This window comes from Balaenoptera ricei, chromosome 7 (assembly GCF_028023285.1).
Source record: "Balaenoptera ricei isolate mBalRic1 chromosome 7, mBalRic1.hap2, whole genome shotgun sequence".
Classification (NCBI taxonomy): Eukaryota; Metazoa; Chordata; class Mammalia; order Artiodactyla; family Balaenopteridae; genus Balaenoptera; species Balaenoptera ricei.
The window spans coordinates 83,395,263-83,413,742 of NC_082645.1; the positions used below are offsets into that span (position 1 = coordinate 83,395,263).

The 18,480-nt window shown below is 39.9% G+C and overlaps 1 protein-coding gene and 1 pseudogene across 5 annotated transcripts in view; one reads left to right on the top strand and one right to left on the bottom strand.

Moving 5' to 3' along the window:
* The window catches only part of ANKRD44 (ankyrin repeat domain 44), a 329,006-nt gene that overhangs the window by 257,132 nt on the left and 53,394 nt on the right, over window positions 1–18,480 (bottom strand). The gene's annotated exons all lie outside the window — the stretch shown is intronic.
* LOC132368611 (eukaryotic peptide chain release factor subunit 1-like) lies at window positions 2,073–3,596 on the top strand (annotated as a pseudogene).

The window sequence follows — 18,480 nt, forward strand, 5'->3', positions numbered from 1 at the left end:
GTGCTCATTAAAAATATCTCACAGCATTAATGTTCTCAATTAGAAGCTTCAATGGGTGTGATGTCTTTAATGCTGGCTCTTTTTGTGTCTACTATCCACCTGTGCAAATGTCTAAATGACAGTTGATAAACAATATGTAAATCACTGCAAAAGAGAACCACGCAGAAAAACCTGGAGCTTAATTACATGTCCCAGAGCATCACCTCCAATGATACAAAAGGTCTGACTGTTTTATCTATCTTGTGATAGATTCGGAATTAAGTGATCAGATTCTCTGCAATAATACTGTAATAAAAGATAATACTTAATTCCTCACAAAAGTGACATCCTTACCAAATAAGCTTAGTTTATTCCCACCGTTTTCCCTTATTTACTGTGCACCAGTAATGCACGGGAATGCAGTGGCCTCCTTTCCACTCCTGAAATGCATCAGCCCTCTCCCTTCTCACAGCTTCTGCACAGACAATTCCCTCTGTCTAGAACATTCTATACACTCTTCCTCACCTAGTTAAATCCAATTCACCTTCCAGATCTCAATTCAAAAGGCCCTTGTCCAAAACACCCTTCCCTCACCACCCTACCACTGTCCCGTCTAGATGAGATTCCCCGTTACACAGGTTCTTGCAGCTTCCTGTGCTTTTCCCTCAGAGCACTTATCAGTCTGTAGAGTAATTATGTAACTGTGTGTGTTCTTTGACTAATATCCATCTTTCTACACCAGACTGTAAGTCCTGCCAGAACAGAGACTATGGCTGTTTTGCTTTCACTGGATTCTTGGAGCCTAACGCAACGCCTGGAATATAGTAGGCACTCAATTTGCTGAATGAATTTAGTAAGCAAACCCCATCATGTCCTGACACCCTGCCATATAAATGGTCAGGCCAAATAAAGAGGAAGTGAAGAAAATAGTGTTCTGAAAACTGTCTGATCAATCGGCTTGACATAGTGCTAGTAAGTAGATTCTTCTCGGCGTATTTAGTTTATCTTGATCTATGCTATGGTCATGACCCTGACAAAGAACTGGTTTAGTCCTAAGGATAGCATAATATGATAGAAGGATTAGGTTCTGCAGTGTAGTTCAGAAAATCCCAAACAGCAGTGGCTTAAACAAGATAGATGCATATTTCTCCCTCACTGTAAACAAGGTCTAAATACAAAGTTACCCAGGACTGCTACAGTGATCTGCAGTGAGAAGACCCAGGTTCCGCCTATCTTGCTGCAAAACTCTGCTTAGCATCTACTTCATGCTTCTACTTCAATGATCCATCAAGGCTGCTCAAGTTCAGCCATCCCATCCAATTCTAGGCATCAATAAGAAAGAAAGAGGTAAAAAAGAGGTAAAAAAGCTTCCCCCTTTCTAGAAATTTCACACATAAGTCCTTTAGTCAGAATGTAGTCATACAGCCATACCTAGAGGCAAGGGAAGCTAGAAAATATAGTCTGTATTCTAGAAGAAGTTTATATTAATAACAAAGAACAGAAGGCTGGATACTGGGAGACAATCAGTAGTTTCTGCCACAAATTGCAAAAACATTTGAGGGGATCTCATTTGCTGTTCCTGGTAACAGCAGGTCCCTCCTCAAATGGATGTCATCTAAGCAAGTAAGACCGACCAAACGGGAGAAAGAAACCTGTATGTCCAACAACGGAATGTAATTCGAGCCTTGATATGAACAAACAAGTTAGTCTCCATGCAAGATAACCAAGTATTACCGTCACATGAGTTCTGAAATGTGTTTTTAGTTTTGCTTTGATTTTATTTTCTATTTTCATAAAATGTTTGTACCATTTACACTGTCCCAGAGCAGACTCAGAGTTTCATGTTTTATAGCCTGCCCGTTCGACTATATACCACCTTTGCTTTGGTCTTTGAACTATTTTTTTTAGTCTTCGGGAGTTTCAGTACCCTGATGGATTTCAGATCATGAACAAGAGATGAAAATGTGACCAGGGGAACACTCATGTAAAAGCCAAATGCAGGGTGTCCTACATCAGAGCCACCGCCGGGGAGGAGCAGCCGCTGCCACCAAAGAGTGGGCCCTGAGGGAGAAGGCAGCGAGAACACAGCAGATGACCCCAGCGCTGCCGACAGGAACATGGAGATCTGGAAGAGCAGGAAGCTCATTAGGAGCTCGGAGGCGGCCCGCAGCAAAGGCACAGGCATGATGTCACTGATCATCCCTCCCAAAGACCAGATTTCACGAGTGGCAAAAATGTTAGCAGAGGAGTTTGGAAGTGCATCTAGCTTTAAGTTACTAGCAAACCGGCTTTCAGTCCTGGGAGCCATTACATCTGTACAACAAAGACTCAAGTTTTACAACGAAGTACATCCAAATGGCCTGGTAGTTTGGCCTGTGCTACAACTGTAACAGAAGAGGGAAAGGAAAAGAAAGTCAACATTGACTTTGAACCTTTCGAACCAATTAATAGGCCATTGTATTTGTGGGACAACCAATTCCATCCAGAGGCTCTTACAGCACTGCTTCCGGAAGACAGAAAGTTGGCATCATTGTAACAGATGGTAGTGGTGACTTTTTGGCACACTCCAAGGAAATACAAGAGAAGTCCTGCACAAACTCACTGTGGCTCTCCCAAAGAAACATGGTGCAGGAGGTCAACCAGCCTGCATCTTGCCCATTTAAGAATGGGAAGTGGGCTTCCCTGGTGGCGCAGTGGTTAAGAATCTGCCTGCCAATGCAGGGGACACGGGTTCGAGCCCTGGTCTGGGAAGATCCCACATGCCGCGGAGCAACCAAGCCCGTGAGCCACAACTACTGAGCTTGCGCGTCTGGAGCTTGTGCTCCGCAACGGGAGAGGCCACGACAGTGAGAGGCCCGCACACCGCGATGAAGAGAGGCCCCCGCTCGCCGCAACTGGAGAAAGCCCTCGCACAGAAACGAAGACCCAACACAGCCAAATATAAATAAATAAATAAATGAATAAATAAATTTATTAAAAAAAAAAAAAAGAATGGGAAGTGACCTAACTCGATTTGGAAAGTAGCTCAGACTGCGGGGCAGCTGTTTATTTCTGGGGACAAAGTGAATGTGACTGGTCTCGTTTTAGCTGGATCAGCTGACTTTAAAACTGAACTAAGTCTATCTGCTATGTTTGATCAGAGGTTACAATCAAAAGTTTTTAAATTAGTTGATACATCCTACGGTGGTAAAAATGGATTCAACCAAGCTATTGAGATATCTACTGAAGTCCTCTCCAACGTGAAGCTCATTCAAGAGAAGAAATTAATAGAGCGATACTCTGATGACATCAGCCAGAGACATGTTCTTCATTGCCAGAGCACAGAAGAGGACAAAATTTTCTATCAACTCCAGAGAAAGAGAAGGATAAATCTCATTTTACAGACAAAGAGGCACGACAAGAACATGAGCATGATGCCCCTGTTGGAATTGTTTGCTGACAACTATAAAAAAAAACTTGGAGCTATGTTGGAAATTGTCACAGATAAGGCACAAGAAGGATCCCAGTTTGTGAAAGGATTTGGTGCAACTGGAGGTATCTTGCGGTACTGAGCAGATTTCCAGGGAATGGAATACCAAGGAGGAGACGATGAATTTTTTGACTTTGATGATTACTAGGTAGTTGACATGGGTCTGGCGAAACGTGCCTCACCCCCCAGCATCCAACCCAAGGAACATACCCGTGGTGGAATCCAAACAGATCCCTGCCTTACAATTGGAACATTTCTAGAACTTAATCCACGAGCACTGGATATTGAAAAGAAAACCGAAACAAAACCTGACCCAACCCTACACTTTGGTTTGTCATGGTATCAGCACAGCAACCTACAGCTAAGTTCCTAAATGCCACTTTGGACTAATTTTTAAATCCCAGTTTTTATTTTTACTCGATGGTGAAATTGGTTGCTCTTGTATTTTATGAAAAAAAAAATGATGTTTTTAAACTTCATACACAGAAGCAAAAATACTTTCACTGCTGTAAACCTTCAAAAGTTAATAGAAATGAGATCGTTCGATTGGAGAAAAATTAAATTGCTGCATTTCACAGTGACCCATTTACATGGCATCCTCAGATTAGACTGCATAAGAAGAAATATATGTGGTGCATATTGGGAGAAAAAAATACCAAATACAATCAGTCTAATTCTTCTCAAATGGCTTCAATGTGGGTTTTCAGTCAGAAGAGGGGCTTTTCATTTTTCTGCTAATCTCTCAAACACACTCCCTTATAATATATGCATTTGGGGTCATATGACTTCTGCATTTCCTAAAATACCAATGGTTGAATTGTTAATTACAGAATAAAACTTACATAGAAAAATATACTCAAGAGGTAAGTCAAACCAGATTGGTACCTTCTTAAAAAAAAAAGAGTTGGTCAGACTTCAACTACTAAACTCGAGGTATTTCAGAAATTAAGAGGAAGAACTGGGCAAGAAGCAAGATGGGAATCCCCGAAGCTGTTCTAAAAATGGCAAGCTAGTGACACCAGTGACAGTTGCTAGAAGCGTAAAGGAAACCTTTACAAAATTGCTAGAGATTCGACCTCACTTGTTTCTAGCGAGTCCTTCTCTGAGGGAAACGCTTTGTGCCCAGTTTAGATTTAGTGTGGCTACAGCAGTTTTAAAGTAAGTTTTTTTGATTAACCACAGCAGCATGTGGTAATGTTTTACTGCGGATAAGTCATCTCAGAAAGACAGATCCGAGGACATGGTATACTGCATAAAAACCAAACCTCACAATTTTCTGGCCCATTCTCCAGCCCACCCCGACACACACCCATCCTCTCTTAACAGTAACTGTCTGCTCTTTGCAGTCAGGAAATTCTACAACAAGCCAGCCTGTGATCAAAGGCCTCTCCATCAGCTTTCCCCAGATACATAATCCACAGCTGGCAAAGACTCAGAAACAATCTCTTGACCATGAATAAATTTGATTTTTTGGACTGGAGGTATGCAAAATCATGTTATACAGCCCACAATGATCATGCATTTGAAGATTACTCCTCCTTTCCAGGACAAATTTTCTCTTTCTGAATTTCGGTCCTGTTTCTGAGGTGTACCAAGACATCAGGTCTGAAAAATTAGAGGAGAGTTTCCCATTGCCAGGGAAGACTGTCAGAAAAGCTCATGACTTAAAAGGAGAAAAGGAAAATAGAATTAAATTTGTCAATGTGTGACAATGCCAATAGGCATTACACACGCGCACAAACACACACAGTGCTAGGAGTCAAATAAGCTTAGGAAACACTAACTGAAAGGTTTCTTTCTTGCAGACCTTCTCAGAGCCTTTAATATTGCCAATATACATTATGGATCTCCAAGAGGGGCACAGTAGACAGATCTTCTACTTCAACTCTTGTTCATCTTATATGGCAAATGCTGTGTAGAATATACATGGCAACACACTAGAATGGAAAGAAATGTATCAAGATTAAACAGGGCTGTCTCTGGGTAATGAAGTTTACAGGTAATTTTAATTCTCTGTATCTCTAAATTCTCTATCATGAATTGCTATTGCTTTTACAATCTGAAAAAAGTTAAGGATGAGAAAGAAAAACTAACGTTTGAATCTATATTGTTTTAATATTTTTAAAAATCAGAAGTAACTGAAAGTGAGATTTTTTTCTTTCTTTTAAGAAACAGAGGTGCTTATTGTTCTTTAAGATTTACTGTATACCTCCAGTATGCCAGGTTCTAATGTAGGAGTAATAAAAAGGAAGAATTTATTTTGATGATTCACTACATAGTGCCAGTAGCCTGAAAGAGGAAAAGAAACTCTTCAAAGGTCTTCCCACTATGAGCTAATAAATAAACTAAAGCCTGCAAACATAATAAAAATACTTGTACAGTATCAATATAAAAATATATATTTATGCTATTGTGCTTTTTCCCCCTAATCATTTAAAAGATCTCCTTTAAATATAACCTCTTGATTTATTTTGTAACAGTACCCTATATATAAAAACTTGAATTGGAAATAAAACTTTATCAATAGACCCTTAAACTCTATCATTCATTCTTTCATCAAGTTATTAAATGCTTATTACATACTGGGAAATACGTGATTATTCTTGGAGAATTCCATGAAAGCAGGTCCTTCTTCATGATTAGTTATTTTAGCAGGTTATTAGCTAAATAAATCTAATACTATTTATAAAATTAGAAACAGAAAAATTAGCATAGAGAAACTAAAGTTATAACAGACCTACGTAGCAAATATCTTACGATATGATCTGTTGCTTTGTCTTATTTTCAGTTTGATAATCATGGTAACTTGGACTATCCAGAAAAGTAAAACCAAATTCTAATTCTGGCCAAAAGAAAAAAATTTCAGTATGCTTGGTCCTAAGGCTTCCTACGTTTCCAGTTATGCCAGGTTTAGCAAAAGAGACAGGAGGAGCCAGGCATCAAAGTCCATCTTTAGCAATTCTACAAACCACTTACTTGTTAAGGCGTTTCTGTCCCCAGTTACAACCACAGTGACTTGGTTAAACTAGCAAAGCCACCTCTCCAGGTTCACCATGAACAAAAGAACTCTTCTTCTAACCCCTCCAGGCTATTCTTCCCATGGAATATTTTCAGACAGTTCTGGGAATGACCCCCTTCCTCTCAGCTAGGGGGAAGGTCAAGAATGGTCAACAGGACACTCTAATGTAGGCAGACTTTGGGACTTGATTCACCCATCAAGGGAGACAAAGAACATGCTTCTATTTACATCATCTCCCAAGATGAGACCAGAAAATCTCTGTGTAGTCTCTCTACAACTCAAAGGGGAGGAACCCAGGGAAATTATGTCAGCTGGAAGCCCCAGTGTGGAAATTCTCAGTCCACCAGGTTAACCACAGCCAGATGGAAGGGCCACAAATAGGTACAAGTTCCTTTGCTTCGAGACCTGAATAAAGAGGCCTAAATTTTGTGACTAGCCAAATAAGCAGCAAACTTATTTGCTCAGGGAAATTATATTGCCCTGCTCTAATTACAGCTCTGCTGGAACAGAGTTTCTAGAAAGTGCTGAGATTTCCTTCAATTTCACTAAGAATTCCAATGACTAAAGTGGACCCACAAAACCATATTAGAAAAGCCATTCAGAGGAATAAATATCCACAAATCAAACCAAAGCAAAACAAAAATAAACTAAGTCTACTATTTTTGAGTATTTACTATACACATATATTCACTAAATATGCAATGTGTTTCTAGTTCACACTACTGAATTTGTCTTACGATGTCAATAGCAGCAAGAAAGTCTGTAAGACTAGCTCAAAAGGATTCCTAGAGAGCCTAAGAAACAAGGAATCCAGTGCCTCAGAAGTACAACTTTATTAAGACAGGAAAAAAAAAAATTGTTTTATAAGTAAGAGAAACTTGGGCCTGAACTCTAAATTTTGTGTTAATTGAATCAATGTTAATAAGTTCAAGCTAGTTGGGGCTTCCTAAAACTCACTTGTTAAAAGAAATAAATGAAGGCCAAGAAAACATACAAAGAGGAAATATTTTTGGGCCCAAAACAAGGGAGTTAAGAAATCAAACAGCACTATGAATAGGCACAGAACTATCGTTATGTCACCCACGAACACAGACATGAAATGACCTATGTATAAAAGTTAGCAAACAGTCATTGACATTGTGCTCCAAGGCAAAAATATCAAAATAACCAAATGCTTCTCACACATAGGAGCCACATCTTAAAAATGAAAAGAAATTCAAAACAACGTAGGTGGCTATAAATGACAAAGGAAGCAGCTGCTGTTAAAGTTTCAAGTTTCTTAATAGCTCATGTCAGCCGCCACATTAAAAAATAGGGTAATTGTTTAAATGCTTGGGCACAACTCTCTTAAGCAACTACCCATGGTATAATGGGAAAATTGAGATAAATCTGTACATCAAGGGATACAATAGCATTAGGAGAAAATTGCTTCCCACTCTCTTACTAATTTAGCAGATAAGAAGAATGTGTCAGCCTCTGATTGGTCAGTATCTAAGCAGCGGGCAGTAATTTTTATTTACTCCCGTCTTTCTGAAGAATTTAGAACGCTTCTAATATTATTTGCTAATAGTCATTTCTATTCATTGCCACCAGGCATATGTCAGGATAGAGGTGGGACAGAATACCGTGTGTGTCTCTTATGTTAGTTGAAACCGTTGCTGAGGAGATAGAAAAACAGAAAACGGGGGAAATGACAACATGTACAGAGACTATTTACTATTTGCTTTCTACCCTCAACAAAGTTTTGGCTTGACAGTTTTTTAAAGAAATCCACCTCTACATCTCAAGCAGTGACGCAAATTATCTCTTCAGCTAACCTCTTGCTCTATCAAGATGACTGATCACTCCATTCCTGGTAAAAATACATGGATAGGTGGATAAGTCTGTGGGGGGGGGGGGTAGCCAATCTTGAAGGCTGGCTACCCACAGGTTGGCTACACACACTGCTTGTTTTAAGAAAATATATGAAAATGTCCAATTACAAAGCAGATTAACTCAAGGGTGTCATTTACCTTACAAAATAAAGAGGCTGTTTGCTATAGTTTTTATCAGGTCAAGGGGAAGAGGGAACTTGAGAGCAAAGTTGTTTGTGGAGTTATTTTTCGTAACAGTGGCAGCAGTTGCTGGGCCGTCCCATGAGAATCACCACGATGATTCTGTACGCATCACTCGAGTCAGGAGGCAGCTGGAGCGTCACAAGTGACTGTGACTCCTAAAGACACGGGAATGTCTTCACGTTCAGGGAAAATTAAAAGCATCGAGGCCATTCAAATCAAAGTTGTACCTAAATTCTTCCAGGAACATTTTAAAAACTAGGAAGGCAAGAGAAATAAAATATATTCCCTAATATAGCACTCAGATTATCATGCAACCTCTTTTATCTCATTGAAATGGAAATAGAAAACACAGGGGAAAAAAATGGGAAAAGGGAGAAGTATTTTGGATTCTCCCCCAATGCTCCATTCCTACTGTTTTGTTCTGTCCCCAAACCAGAAAATGACATCAGGAACATGAACACAATGCAGCCACCTGAGCCCTGATAAAGGCCAGGCTTTGATGAAGGAAAAGGAAGGAAGAGAATAGGCAAAATATGAAAGTCCAGTTATAAGGCCACGAATAACTATGCCCTGCCGCACATAACCCCTACATTCTTAAACCATTCCGCCCAGCTAGTCTACAGAGGGAGCTTGAATTCCTGGGCCCCTGGTGCTGCCAAGTATCCCGCTTTTACTGTAACAGTCTCCCCATCACCACCCCTGTCAGCCCTTCCCATTGTAGCACCTTACCCTCGTGCTGCTGCCAGATTTGCTTCCTGACACATATTTTCTAGAGCTCAAACGTCTACAGCAGCTCCCCAGGGTCAGGCACTATGCTAAGTGCTTTTCGTGCATTATCTCATTTCATCCTCACTACAGTACTATGAGCTATATTCTCATTCTTTCCATTTCACAGATGAAGAAACTGAGGCACAGAGTAGTTTCATAATTTACCCAAAATTACACAGCTAGGATACAGCAAAACACTCACAACCCCCATGTTTTAACACCAACAAAATAAAATCCAAACTCTCCAGCCTCACCATCAAGCATCTCCGTATCTTTCCAGTCTTATTTCCATCTCGTCCCTTTCGTTTCTTCCTTACTACCTGGCACAGCACAGTGCAGTCCTCGTGATGAATACGTGTTGACTGAATGAAATGTCCAAGCTAATGAATGATCTGTCAGTTTTTATTTCATTCAAACATGGTCCTTATTTTCAATGCCATGGGGAAAAAATTGTTTCAGCGTCTTCCCAGGAAATCTAATCTTTGAACATGACACCAGGCAACAAAGAAATTGCACAAGAACGTGTTAGCTTAATTATTCATCTCCTCACTGTCAGCAAGGGCTTCCAAGCAAGGCAGCGGTAACAGATCTACACCCAGACGTGTTACAAGTCACACTAGGGTGGAGCATGGTTGTTGAATATGGGTCCCCAACCCAGGAAACAAACTCCTTACAATACATCCTTTTGTTCCTTGAAAGAAAATTTGTCAAATCTATCATAGGGCAATCATACTGGCAGTAGTCCTGAGTACGTAGAGCAAAATCAATTGCTTTATATAAATTAGGTTTTGCTTGGTGCCAACAAGTAGAATAAAGTAAAAACCCAAACTTAATTCATACAGTACTTTACAGGACACAAATCACTTACACATAACCTCTGACATCATCCCCATGGCAACGTTCTGAGGCCTTATTATTCTCCCCATTTGGCAGAGAAGGAAACTGAGTGCAAAGATGATGAGTGATGTACCCAAAACCACACAACAGACAAAAGACAAGAACCCAAGTCTTCTCTCTCCAAGTCCAGCCTGAGGGTCCCAGGTGTGAAGAGCAGTTATTTTCTAACAGACCTTTCCCTCTACATACAGCCTCTTCCATGATAAAGAAAGGTTCTGCCCAACTCAATACAAGAGTCCAAGCTGAGGAGCAGAGGCACCCAAGAAGAACCAGGAAACGGCTGGCAACAGGTTTCTGCAGGCTTAAGACATTCGCTCCATCAACTGTGCATGCTAAGTAATGGTTCTGGACGGGGTCTCTTCCTCCTCCTTGTCCCCCCTCCTCCTCCCTGCTCCCCAAAATACCTGAACAACCCAGAAGCAGAAAAGAAGAAAGTAGCAACATCCACACTTGTCCCTCCTGGCTTCCTACCCAGTGTTGCAGTAAGAGCAGAGAGCAGAACCTCATTACCATCAACCTGGGGAGGGGGATGGGGAGGGGAACTGTGATAGTTAATTTTATGTGTCAACTTGGAGGGTGTGTTTGGGTGAGATTAATGTTTAAATGGATGAACTATGGGTAAAGCAGATTGCCCTCCATAATGCTAGTGGGCCTCATCCAATCAGTTGAAGGCCTGAATAGAGCAGAAAGACCAGCCTCCCCAAGCAAGGGGCAATTCTCCAGCAGACTGCCTTGGGACTGGAGCTGCATCCATTCCAGTGAGAGCTGCATTAGCTCCCCTGGGTATACAGGCTGCTGGCCCACAGTGCAGATTTTGGACTTTCCATAATCATGTGAACCAATTCCTTATTAAAAATGTCAGGGGCTTCCCTGGTGGCGCAGTGGTTGAGAATCTGCCTGCCAATGCAGGGGACACGGGTTCGAGCCCTGGTCTGGGAAGATCCCACATGCCGCGGAGCAACTAGGCCCGTGAGCCACAGCTACTGAGCCTGCGCGTCTGGAGCTCGTGCTCCGCAACCAGAGAGGCCGCGATAGTGAGAGGCCCGCGCACCGCGATGAAGAGTGGCCCCCGCTTGCCGCAACTAGAGAAAGCCCTCTCACAGAAACGAAGACCCAACACAGCCAAAAATAAATATAAATAAAATAAATTTATAAAAATGTCATATAGATAGATAGATAGATCATATATATATATGGATCATTTATATATATATATATATAAAATTGTGTGTGTGTGTGTGTGTGTGATATATATATATATATCTCCCATTGGTTCTGTTTCTCTGGAGAACCATGACTAACACAGGGACCAATTGGCAATGGTGGAATATTACGGGAGCAGATCTTTGCTACAGATGAAGAAGGATCTCTGGGATGATGAAAAGGAACTCAAAGCAGAGAGAGCATGTGGTGTCCATGTGGAGGGAAGTACTGATGTATATGTACTTTGAGGAATGACGGGGGGCAGGGGGGCGGTGCTGGAATTGAGAAAATTTTTGCTTAGGGAGAACTAACGTTTTTAGTTATACAAGGAGAAAGTTTATTATTCTTGAAAATTACATAATATGTAAGAAAAGTGTGGTCTAAAGCTCACTTTGATTATAAAAATCCCACTAGAAAACACATTTGACAATTTTTATCAATTTAACCTTCTTAAAAGAGGACAAGATTCACATTATGAAAGAGGAAGAACTTCCCTATTTTGCTCTATGTGTGGAATAATCAAGTGGCCACCAGCATACTTTTATTCAAACAGTACGCTGGGAAACAAAAAAAGTTTTTATGACAGAGCAAAGGGAAAACACAACTTCCTATTTGTTTTAGATATGTAATTTAAGCAAACACAACCATTAAAACACATAATCTCTTCATCCGCTGCACTAAAGTTTATTTTTAAACAGATATTCAAAATATTTAAGCCATAATCCTATCACAGCTGCAGCTGGATCAATTGTCGAGTTACAGGTTTACATTCATTCTCACCAAAATGTCTACATCACTACAGTATTTATTTTGAGAATATTTTTCATGTGGATAATTAAAAGCATCCAAGTCCACATACATTTCACTTTTATTATCAAAGTAGTTTTCAAAGATGTTTCTAGGCCCAAAATATATGATAGGTATTAACTGAGGTTAAATTCTAGAAGTATTCTTTCTATAATGAAAATCTGCACCTATGATAAAACACTAATAGGAGAATGCTGACTTATTTCAAAAATTTTAATCTACTCATGAAAAACAATTTCTTTTGGTGGCATAATTTAAAAATCTCTACACTAGACAATGACAGTTAAACTTATCTATCAGTTGGGATGTTTTCAGCTGCAAACATCAGAAAAGACAACTAAAATTGGCTTCAGCAATCTGGGCATTTATATCTCTCTCTCAGCAAAACCTTTTGAGGTAGGTTGTTCTAGCCTGAGTAGGTCAGTGGTTCAGTGATGTCATCCTTTTGCTCTGCATCTTTGGTAGTTGGTGACCACCCCCTTGTGATTGCAAAATGGTGGCAAAAGCTCCAAACAACACATCATCACACAAGAATGTCCAAAATAGGAACACTGGAGGCAGGGAGAGGTGAGGAGTATATACTCCCTGAACCTCTCTCTTTTTTATATGGGAGAAATTTCTTTCCCAGAAGCCCCCAGTCTTCCAGTAAATCTCCTGAACCAGAATGAAGTCACATGACCCCTTCTAAACGAATTTGTGCCAAATGGGAATAGGATTGCCATGATCTGCTAAGAGGTCTTCATTCATCCCCTGGGGTTGGGCACATTGCAGCCGGATGCCTGAACAAAATTGGGATTCTGTTAACAAAGAAGAAAGCGGGATGGGCAATCAAGTCACTTCCAAAGATGGGTAAAGAATAATAGCTTATATTATTGAATGCTTTTAGTACCACTCACCTCATTATGTACTTTTTATACATTATATCATTTAGTTCTCACCAGTTAGAGGCCATTATCATCTCCATTTTCCAGATGAGGAAACCAAAGCACAGAGTGGTCATATAGTTTCTCCAGGTAAGTGATAGAAATAGGATTGAAATCCAGACAGTCTGACCCCACAGTCAGCAAAGGCTTGGTTTGGGTGGCTACAAAAATTTTAAAGCAGAAAAGACAACTGAGGTGGCTATAAAATTCATCTGGGGAGGTAAGCTAGTAAAAGGAGAAAAGTTTTAGGGGCTTCCCTGGTGGCACAGTGGTTAAGAATCCACCTGCCAGTGCAGGGGACATGGGTTCGATCCCTGGTCCAGGAAGATCCCACATGCTGCGGAGCAACTAAGCTCGTGCGCCACAACTACTGAGCCTGTGCTCTAGAGCCCTCGAGCCACAACTACTGAAGCCTGCGCACCCTAGAGCCCATGCACCGCAACTACTGAGCCCACGCGCCGCAACTACTGAAGCCCGCATGCTCTAGGGCCCATGTGCTGCAACTAACGAGCCCGCGTGCTGCAACTACTGAAGCCCTCACACCTAAAGCCCGTGCTCCATAACAGGAGAAGCCACTGCAATGAGAAGCCCACACACCACAATGAAGAGTAGCCCCCACTCACCACAACTAGAGAAAGCCCACGTGCAGCAACGAAGACCCAACGCAGCCAATAAATAAATAAATATTTTTTAAAAAGGAGAAAAGTTTTAAAGCCCTTCAAATTTCAAATAAAAAGCATCTTATTTCACTCTTATTTCACCCATTTTTACTGCATTAAGGCAAAGAAGGAAGAAAAATTATTCCAGCATTCCACTTTAGAATGCTCCTCTTAAAATATCTTTTATTTATTGCTAAAATTTTTTGTTTTAAACGTCACATATATTGCCAACACCAAAATAAAACTGTTTATTTCTTGATAATCTTTTTACATATTTTATTACAATATATAAATACATACATTTCATTCACTTTGCTTTCTTCCAAATCTTTTTCATTTCCAGTCTTCCTGAATATCATTTGGAATAGCTAAAAGAAAATTCCAATTTTATCTCTCGATTGTTGGCCACCTACATTCTTTCTAATTTTTCACCATCACAAATAACAATACAATAAATGGGTTTTTTTCCTTATAGCTTTTTTCTTCTTTAGCAGTTTGTCTTTAGAATAGATTCCAAGGAGCGGGATGGCCGGGTCAAAGGGTCTGACCATTTGTATGACTTTTTACATCCACTGTGGATGGGCTTCAAAAAGAATTGAGCTATTAACATTGCTGCCAGAAATGTAAGAATGTACTCATTTTCTCAGGTCACATTAGCTTTGTTTTATTTATATTTGTATTCATTAAGTAGCCATAAAATGGTTTCTCATTATTTTTTTACTTCCATTTCTTTGATTTGGAGTGGAGCGTTTCCCCATAGGCGTGTTTGCAAGTATTTCCTCCTGTGAAAAACCTGCTCCTATTCTCTGCCCATTAATCTTTCTGGGTTTTAGTGCTGTTGTGATTCACATATTTCAAAACAAAGTTGGCTTTATTTCATTTCTGCAAACTGCATGCAGACTAAATGACTGGTTTATCTAGACTTACACTTGGGTGGACCCAAATTCCAGCTCATTTCCCAGAACTCCTAGATTTCAACAACTGAGGCATAACTGTCCATCTTAGTGATAAAAATATGAACAAGAATGTTTCCACTGCTTATCTTTTTCCCCAAGATACATATTAAGACCACTACACTCAAAAATTCTAAGAGTAGTATTAACATATATACATCAATCCTTGTTTTCATTGTCAACTACACTCTGCAGATAAAGGATTATTCTTTCACTATGGGGTAATAGCCTTTATAAGATTTCTTTTGTGCTTTTATCCCAAAATTGCTAGGTAGGTGCAAACTCCTAGGGGAAAAAAAACCCAGTATCTTCAGATTTTGTTTTCCTTAAGTATAAAAAGGAAAAAAAAACCTCCTCAAAACAACATATACAATAAACTCTTCAATCATCTTTTAGCAAAAAAGAAAAGGCATAAAAAGGGGCAAGGAAGGATAAACTAGGAGTTTGGGATTAACGTATAGCACAGGGACCTATATTCAATATCTTGTAATAACCTACAGTAATGGAAAAGAATCTGAAAAAGTATATATATATTATATATAATATATATATAATATATATATATCTGAACCACTTTGCTATACACCTGAAACTAACACATTGTAAATCAACTATACTTCAATACAAAAAGAAAAAGAAAAAGCATAAGGCACATTGTTATAAACACTCTTTTTAGACTCTACCACTCTGCCTCTTATCTCCTTCTGTTACCTAAATATTTATTCTCAAACCAGAATCACTAAGAGAGCCTTTTAAAAATATAGATTCCCGCCCCATGCTCCAAATCTTCGGGATTGCAGCCTAATAATCTATACTTTTAAAATATTCCCCAAGTTTCCAAATATTTTAGCTGCAAAATTCTCATTTTAAACTAACTCTTAACAAGAACCATAAGGCTAATATTTAAATTGATTTTAAATCCTGCTAAGCAAAAGATCTGCATTTACTTCTGTAGTGCTTTGGAAAAAGCTCTTGAAAGATAATTTACACTCTTAATCTTTTACCTAAGAAAGAGCAGAGGCCAGAGACAAACATTTTTGACTCTCAGCCCTTTGCAAGGTAAGGTAAGGATCACGTGGTATCCAGGATCAACACTGGTACCAATTTACCCTCAGAGTGCTTCCTGAAGGAAGTATTCAGGAATCCTTAGTCCTATTGCAAAGGGTTTGTTATTGTTTTTTGTTTGTTTGCTTGTTTATAAATAACCAAAATCAACTTGTATGAGGGTAGCCCAACCATGAGTAATTTTAGTTTTTCAAACTTTTCCTTAATGTCATGGGGAAGTTACTTTTTATGCTTCAGGAGAAAATGAAAGGGGATTCGTAAAAAACCTAGGTGGCATTCCCCATTTATTCACTGGCTGCTTTTGAATTCTCTTCGCTGTCAGGCATTATTAGAATCTTATTCTAAGATGTCCAAAAGCACAGTGGATAGTTTATTAATGCCTTCAGTAATGCTGATTTCTGCATTATTCTATTAATATCAGTTATTCTATATGTATGTATTCCACATATGTATATAAAGAGAAACTTGGATGCACTTGAAAACCAGAAGAATGTTAATGCAGAAGCCTTCGTAAGTCAATGCTTTACTAACTCTCCAGCGTATTTCCACATAGGTATTTAAATCACAGAAAATCACTTCAGCTGCAGCCTCAGCTGGGTGGAGAGAAGGCCCTGTGGTTAGAGTTTTATCTTCTTTCTGTAGCCAAGAAAAAGAAAGTCACACTATGTTAGCTGGACTCTGAGGAGACAAGGGCAACACTACGTGGTCCTGCAGTCAACAAGCAAAAGGGTTAACTGTGGCCTCCTGAACTGACTCAGTCTTATTATTCAGCCTCATTCCAGAAACAATATTAATAATCAGTCCGGGGTTCCTTGCAAGATTAATGTTTCTGAGCTCAGCCACCCCCAGTGGGAGTATTCTCTACCCAATTCTATAATACGCAGGCTGCAAATCTTCTGGCCTCATTGAACTAAAACAGGCAAAAGCACTCAGTATCTTACTCCATGGTTTCATGTTAAGCTTCCAACTCCCGCCTGTAATCGGCCAGAAATTTTGGTGCCTCCTGAACTATTCTACTGAAGCATCCTAACAGCAGAGGAGCAGATCCCAAATACAAAATTAAATTACTCTCCCTTGGGGTTATCTTAAGATTTCTTGTATATGTTCCATCTTAATCTCTGTTGTATTTATGCATTTGCTTTAACAGCAAATAATGTTTCTTCTAAAACTCTAGGAAAAATGGATACTCCAGGAGGAGGAAGTAGATGTATTACAGCACTTCGTGTACCCAGTGGGGTGCACACCCATCAGATTGTCTGCCTTATTCAAAACGTTCCCCTTCCCAATTACAAACCACATCCACAAAGCAAGTTCCTGAGAGCCATTTGTGCAGTATGCTGCCCCAGGCCCTCACCCTGTTAACCGAACCACAAGGCCCAAGGGGGACCAGGAGGTTCCCCATCCAGGGAATGTGAGGAGATGGAGAGCAAGACGTCTCTCTCTTTGGCAGGAGCTGTAGCCACGTGTCCCCCTATGTAATCCGAGGAGACAAGAAATGTGGTCTTCAGAAAGGCAGCAAATGAAGAAAATACTCAGGGAGAAGCAGAGGTGCGAGGTAGAATGAAAATGCCACCTGGGTCCCCGAGATGTCCAGTCAGGGGGGCCACCCTTTCTGGAACTGCACTCCATCAATTTGGAAGCTTAGCTCTCTGAGTAGTTCACCTGAGCACACCACAGGGAACTCCAGTTTGGGAAACGAGCTAAAGTGATGGAAAAGGCAACCCAGGGCCTCGTTCATCATAAGGTGAATCACTTTTGCTGTGGGTGTGACCTTTGTTCCAACAGCAATTCTTTTTTTTTTTTAATGTTTGTTTGTTTATTTATTTATTTATTTATTTATTTATTCTTTTTAGTCATGCATTTTATACACATCAGCGTATATATGTCAATCCCAATCACCCAATTCATCACACCACCACCCCCACTGCACGCCGCTTTCCCCCCTTGGTATCCATACGTTTGTTCTCTACATCTGTGTCTCAATTTCTGCTCTGCAAACCAGTTCATCTGTACCATTTTCTAGGTTCCACATATAGGTGTTAATATCCGATATTTGTTTTTCTCTTTCTGACTTACTTCACTCTGTATGACAGTCTCTAGATCTATCCATGTCTCTGCAAATGGCCCAATTTCGTACCTTTTTATGGCTGAGTAATATTCCATTGTACATATGTACCACATCTTCTTTATCCATTCTTCTGTCGATGGGCATTTAGGTTCCTTCCATGTCCTGGCTATTGTAAACAGTGCTGCAATGAACATTGGGGTGCATGTGTCTCTTTGAATTATGATTTTCTCTGGGTATATGCCCAGTAGTAGGATTGCTGAGTCATATAGTAATTCTATTTTTAGTTCTTTAAGAAACCTCCATACTGTTCTCCATAGTGGCTGTATCAATTTACATTCCCACCAACAGTGCAAGAGAGTTCCCTTTTCTCCACAACCTCTCCAGCATTTGTTGTTTGTAGATTTTCTGATGATGCCCATTCTAACTGGTGTGAGGTGATACCTCATTGTAGTTTTGATTTGCATTTCTCTAATAATTAGTGATGTTGAGCATCTTTTCATGTGCTTCGTGACCATCTGTATGTCTTCTTTGGAGAAATGTCTATTTAGGTCTTCTGCCCATTTTTGGATTGGGGTGTTTGTTTCTTTAATATTGAGCTGAATGAGCTGTTTAT